Source organism: Triticum aestivum, chromosome 2A, assembly GCF_018294505.1.
Source record: "Triticum aestivum cultivar Chinese Spring chromosome 2A, IWGSC CS RefSeq v2.1, whole genome shotgun sequence".
NCBI classification, from domain to species: Eukaryota; Viridiplantae; Streptophyta; class Magnoliopsida; order Poales; family Poaceae; genus Triticum; species Triticum aestivum.
In genome coordinates this window covers 23,377,813-23,384,981 of record NC_057797.1, presented here as the reverse complement: position 1 = coordinate 23,384,981, position 7,169 = coordinate 23,377,813, and positions in this window count along the sequence as shown.

Here is a 7,169-nt window from a genome sequence, read left to right as displayed (position 1 = left end):
CTCCAAAGGCTAGTTTCTATATGTGGCTTTTATTTTCTAGGTTCTCTAGGGTTATTTTGTTTTCTTGGGTGGAATGGGGATACTTACAATTTCGTGTATAATTGGAGATATAAAGGAAGGGGCAAAATCAACGATGATTCTTAGTGTATACTCATCCACCTAGGAAAGAGCAGACGGCTGACCATGTCCAGGCGAAGGAGCAACGCAAGGCCAGACTTACTCACCGACCTCCCCGAAGATATCCTGGAGGAGATGCTCACCCACCTCCCGACCAAGTCGATGCTCCGTTGCTGTGGCGTGTGTCGATCGTGGCGCATCCTCCTAGACAACTGACGCCGCCAACCAGAGATCCACCTATCCAGCTGCTTCCAGGCCGCCGATGTCTTTGATGACCTCGACCCCCGCATTGAAACTGCACACCTCCTGCGACGGCCTCTGTCATGGGCCACAACGTCTGCAGCCCAAGCCACTCCACAGTATGCCCTCCTCAGCCCGAACCTGAAGCAATGTATTGATAACGTCGCCAGTCTTTTCCAGCACCAACCTTTAGGGGAGTACCGTGTGTTGTACTGGACAATGTCAAACATCCTTCCTACCTCGTCATTCCTCCCTGAAGATGTGAATCGATCAAACTATTCGTGGCACGTTGATTTTCTATTAAAATAGGTGATAGGCCCGTGGGACTGGGAAATCCAATTCGGCTTTTAGGAGCATATGCTCCTGCCCATAAAAAAATGTTTTTTTCAAATGTCAAAAAAAATTTAAAAAAAATTAGATGTGATCATTGTCATACCAAAACGCTACCTGCAAATTTTTAGAATGAAAGCTTAAGTATATTGATTTGTACAAAAAAAATCGAACGACAAATGTTACCTCCAAATGTTACACTTATTTTTGTTTCTTTCACGACGAATCACCGTCATCCCATTTCGCATGAAAATTGGCAAGCACTCTTGTACACTAACAAAAACATCTATGAAAAAATTCAGAATTTTATATTTATTCTGAATTTACTGTTCATTTGGGAGCATATGCTCCCAAGAGCTACCCCGCAAAAAAAAATGCTCCCAAGAGCCAAAACGGCCCACACCGTAGGACTTGCCATCTTTGGGGTGCCGGTCCTTCTCAATGGCAGCCTGCACATACACTAGAAGAAACGTTCAGCTACCACAAGATACTGGTGTTCGACACTGACGCAGAGTTATTCCATCACATGCACCAGCCAGCTGTGAATCCCGGCGATGTTACTATTGAATTTATACTCCAGCCATTTAGTCCAAAAATCTAAACTGATTAAGAAAGGCGGGCAATATATTTCAACACTCGTCCTCACGTCTAGAATTATTTAGTCCTTAGATGTGGGATCGATGTGGGCCGCATAATCTCTTTTTTTAACACTACATTGTTAGGGTCATGAACTCAGCACCTGTTGGCTCGGATACCATATTGAATTCATGCTCCAGCCAATTCATCCAAAAGTCCGAACTGATGGCACTAGTAGAAAAATGTTCAAACGTGAAGCACATTTGTGCCGGTTTGTATTTGAGCCGGCACTAATGTATACATTAGTGCCGGTTCCAACGGCTAGCCGGGCCGCTCTCATTAGTACCGGTTCGTGGCTAACCTTTAGCACCGGTTCGTGCCACGAACCGGTACTAATGAGAGTGGTGGCAGGATGTTGTCAGACTGGGGCCCCTCCAGCCCCTTTAGTACCGGTTCTTGGCACGAACCGGTACTAAAGGTCGTCCTACATAGACCCTTCGTCCACCCGAGCTCGCTCTGTTCTTCCCCTTTCCCCTCTCCTCTCTGTTCTTCCCCTATTCCTCTCGAGCTCATCACACATTTTGCCCAAAATTTGTCAAGATTTCAAGGCCCCCATCCATTCAAATGATCACAAAGGTTACCAACTTTGTCCTTTCATCTCTCATTGCTAGATTAGCTCTTGCAATGCTTTATATAGTGATTAATCTGTGAGTTTACTTAGTGCCTTGTCCATGTGCTAGTATTTGATTTATATGCAATTTGAGGTCAAAAATAACACTTAGTTTGCATATGTAGGTGTGGTTTACTTAGTGCCTTCTAAATCTCCGTCGTAAGCACCGTCGATCGCCCGCACCGTCCCGTCGCCGGCACCACCTTGTGGTGAGCCTCTTGTTCATGAAATTTTATATAAAAATTGATGTTTGTGTGATTTGGATATATAGTTACTCGTATAATTATCTTAACCGTACGTTGTTTGTTATACATATAGTGCCATGGTTTTGATATCCGTCCCCGTCGGCCCTCGTCCTTGTTATGATTCGGATGTGGTATATATTTTCTCTTTTAAAACTAGTTGCATTTCGTGTTTATGACAAATTATGCCCATCAAGTTGACATAGAAATTTTTTCTAGGAGGTATGTCAACCGGAAATTCCAACCGACCCTATTGTCGAGAGGTTAAATTTAGTTGAAAGAGAAAACGAGTACTTCAAAGAAAAATTGAAAAGAATTGAGGGGGAGAAGATGGAATTGGAGTTGCATGTTGCCGATGTCGTCGATGATCACCAGATCAAGATGGAGAGAATGTGCTTGAAGATTAGAAAAATTAGAAAATATGCCATCGATAGTGAGGCTTGGTATCATTATGCTGTTGGATCAATTGTTACCTTAGTTGCGATCTTGATCGCATTTGTTGTTGCATTTAAATGCTTTAGCTGGGCACCACACTGGAATTGCTGCAATGGAAGGCAGAGAATGGTGTATCTGACAAGGGATTTGGAAAGTTGCTGGTAATGATAAAGGATATGCTTCCAAAGGACAACGAATTGCCCGAGAGTACGTATGAAGCAAAGAAGGCTGTCTGCCCTCTAGGGTTAGAGGTGCAGAAGATACATGCATGCCCTAATGATTGCATCCTCTACCGCGGTGAGTACGAGGATTTGAACGCTTGCCCGGTATGAGGTGCATTGCGCTATAAGATCAGCCGCGATGACCCTAGTGATGTCGAGGGCCAGCGCCCGAGGAAGAAGATTCCTGCCAAGGTGATGCGGTATGCTCCTATAATACCACGGTTGAAACATTTGTTCCAAAATAAAGAGCATGCCAAGGCGATGCGATGGCACAGAGAAGACTGTAAGAAAGACGGAAAGTTGAGAGTACCCGCTGACGGGTCGCAGTGGAGAAAAATCGAAAGAAAGTACGGGAAGGAGTTTGCAGATGACGCAAGGAGCGTATGGTTTGGTCTAAGAGCAGATGGCATTAATCTTTTTGGGGAGCAGAGCAGCAACCATAGCACCTGACCTGTGACTCTATGCAGTGGCGTAGCCAGCCCAATAAACCAGGGTGGTCCATCAATAGAAATATTTACATAAGTTTATTTATTTTCAAAGAAATATATTTTTACTACACTATATACCCATTATGGGGAAATTCCAGGGTGGTCCATGGACCACCCTGGCCACCCCCTAGCTACGCCACTGACTCTATGTTTGTATAACCTTCCTCCTTGGTTGTGCATGAAGCGGAAATTCATTATGATGCCAGTGCTCATCCAAGGCCCTAAGCAACCCGGCAACGACATTGATGTGTACCTAAGGCCATTAGTTGAAGAACTCTTACAAGTATGGAATGGAACAGGTGTACGTGCGTGGGATGAGCACATGGGGGAAGAATTTGACCTAAAGGCGTTGCTTTTCGTGACCATCAATGATTGGCCTGCTCTCAGTAACCTTTCAGCACAGACAAACAAGGGATACCGCGCATGCATGCGCTGTTTGGACGATACTGACAGTATATATTTGGCTAATAAGAATGTGTACCTGGGACATCGTTAATTTCTTCCGAGCAGACATCCCGTAAGAAAGAAAGGCAGGCATTTCAAAGGTGAGGCGAATCACCGGGCGAAGCCTTGCCACCGTACTGGTGCTGATGTACATGATATGGTCAAGGATTTGAAGGTGGTCTTTGGAAGGGGTCCTGGTGGACAACCTGTTCCGAATGACGCTGACGGACGCGCACCCATGTTGTCGGGGATATACCCCGCGGTGTAAACCGGCCGGAAGTTAACCCGGACGGACTTGGCGGTTTATCTGAAGACCCGCCCTGACCTTGGCGGTTTACAAGCAATCCGCATGGTCGTTATGACTCACTGGTAACCCGGCGGGCGGATCAGACGGATGACAAGGCCCAAGGCCTAGAAGGCCGGTTCAACTATTGTGGGCCGGTTTAAAGAGGAAAGGAATATTTGTCTTACAAGGAGTTAAGACCTGGACTTATATTTGGTTTGTATTAGAGATAGACTAGTCCTAATCTTAATAGGACTCCACATGTAACCCGCCCCTTCAACATATATAAGGAGGGGCAGGGCTCCCCAAAGAGGGACAAGCTAGAAGCTACAAGCAGCAAGAAACAATCTCTAGGGCTAGACACAAAGAGCCGGTTTACGGCGTCTCCCTCGTGATAATAATGAGACCTAGCCCCAAACAGCATGTAGGGTTTTTACCGGATGATGTTTCCCGGGCCCAAAGCAGTCTAAATCCTTGTCTTGCGTGTTGATCCGCCCTGCGTCTCTCATCCCACTCAATCCCTCTCAAGCTACCACGTAGATGCGTTGGCCTCGCGACTAAGTCCTGACACTAAGGACATCTGCCGTGACAAAACCACGACAGTTGACGCCCACCGTGGGACTTGCGCAAGGTGATGTTGAGGTCTTGGAGGGATCTCTTCAGGGATCGAGAAGCTCGTGATTAGACAGATAAAAGTTTGGATTTCAAGAAAATTAAGATGGCGTCGGTGCGTTGCCGCCGCTGCAAGTTGAAGACCGATCAGTGCAATGATCACGTCGCACGGACCGATAGGAGATTTTTTGCAGCGTGTTAAACTACAAGTCGCCGAGGACGTCGATTTCCTGCTGCTGCCTATTTCTCGGGGGCGTCAAGTACGGATGAGACACGGAATTGCTGCTGTTACTTTTTGCAAAAAACCGTTGCTGGGCATTGTGATCTCCGCCATAGCAATAAGGAAAAAAAAATATCAAGTATGACCATGACCCGAAGAAGGACACGGGCTCTGCGGTAACCCTCGCTCCGAGTCGTCGCCTGTGATTGTGCTGCGCCGTCCCGGTTTACCCTGCCTGGTTTGACCCGCCCAAGGTTGTCAGCTACGGGACTGGCGGTTTGCTTGGCCTCTCCTCGGTCAGCTGAGCTGCTGCTGTTGTAACCTGCCGCCGTCGCCCTGTGTGATCTGTAAAACTTAGCAGGTTCTATTGACCCAGGCAATTGTGTTAAGCTAAATCCATGAAGACCTCGTACTGTATTACGAGAAGTAGTCTGATACTATACGTCTGACTTCAACGACTCAAGAAGGCTGCCTATGAGCTAAACCAGCAATCACGTGAAAGCTCAAATTTTAGGAAGGAGTAATCTATACAGCAAGATCCAGATTCCTTTTTCAATCGTTCCTTTGATCAAACCAGCCACGAGTACTAGTACATGAATCTACTAGTTCTTTCAAAGGGAAGAAGACCACGACCCGGATTCTGCGCCGTTGCCGAGTCACCCGCGGCGTCCAAATCACCGCCGAGCCCTGCCCCTCCTCTGCGAACGGGTACCTATGCAGTGTCACGCACCTGAACACGGCTGCATATCCCACGGAAGATCTGCTGGGCCAAAGGAAACAGTGGAAAAAGGAAGCAGTGGAGCTAGTGTCACACCAGAAGCATCAATGCAAAAATTCCAGTATGGACAAGCTGGCCAGAAGGAAAAATAAACATGCATGAAGCGACTTAAGTACTATCAGTACTGTCTCCGCTGTCCAACATTAGCATAAACGTTGGACCGGCAAAAAAATATCAGCTCGATTTACATCCACGTACCGGGACAACACCTCAAAATAACTCGCCCGTCCACCCTCGTGCCGGTTCACGTGTACGCACCGGTTTATAACGCGGAGGACGGCTGGCTCGTCTGTGCCGGCTTACAAGGCCGCGACCGGCTCATCACTCTGAAGCCGTTTCTGATGATGCGGTGGTTTTACTGTCCGCCCAAAAATCAGGTGGTATTCATCTAAATTTATGTATTAAATACTTATTTTTTTTGTCAAAGAACAATTACTCTGTCCTGTAATATTTTTGCACAGGACAATGTTTATGCCCTACACGGACACGAGTGTCGCGGTCCGGGCTACATCAACGTGCCAGCCGGCTCTCTCGTCCGCGCCGGTTTACAAAACGCCACAGACGGCTTGCCCGTCTGCCCTCGCGGCCGGTTCACGCGTCCACACCGGTTTACAATGCCGCGACCGGTTCATCTGTCTGTTCGCATGGCCGACTTGCCATGATTGATTTCAGTTTCACTGTGGTGATCGTCAACTCCGCGGTGGATATTTTCTGGCTAACATATCAGGTGAAATCCATCCATTATATTTTCATAATATGTATTGTTTTCTTTAAAAAGAGCAAATACTCTGGCTTGCAAGTTTTCCAATGCAGGACAAATTGTCTATTGCAAAAAGGGGATTATTATATCGCTGAGCTATTGGATAACCCGTGCCGGTTTATATCGCGATCCAGTCCGCGTCAGCTCGTCAGGACCATGCGAATTACCCAATAGCGCGTGCACAGGCTGCCATCCCCCGCAGTTCGGTCTACATCAACATATCGGGTCGCACCTGTCTGCATGAGCCATTTATTGAGTATGAACAAGTCACAGCTTGGGTAGCCCGGTTTTCTTTCAAATTGGAGGCAAATTATCATCAACCACCGTCTGCACTGGATGGATCAATGGACAGGCGCACAAGTTGCCGCCGCTACAATTTGGTTAAACTTCAAATCACCAGTTGGTCGGAACCATTGGCCGAGTTGCTGACACGGTTCATATGAGATCATTTACAACCCGCCGCAGTCACCTCAACCTTCTGTGGATTCACATCGTGCTACCAACACCAGAGATATACAAGTTATGCCGGTTTATATCACGGTCAAATATGGAGAGTCTCAAGCCAACTCCTCGAGTCACCTTTGAGACTCGGGGGCTACAATGACATGACTCAGCGAATCTTTCCAGTTTCAGCCGGTTTAAGAACCCCGGGATGATGAAGGGAAAGATAAACCGGTCCCGGAGGCTGCTGTTATATTGATGAAAATTTAAAGGCCGTCAGAAAATTTCTGGCTTAGAAAGTATATGACAGTT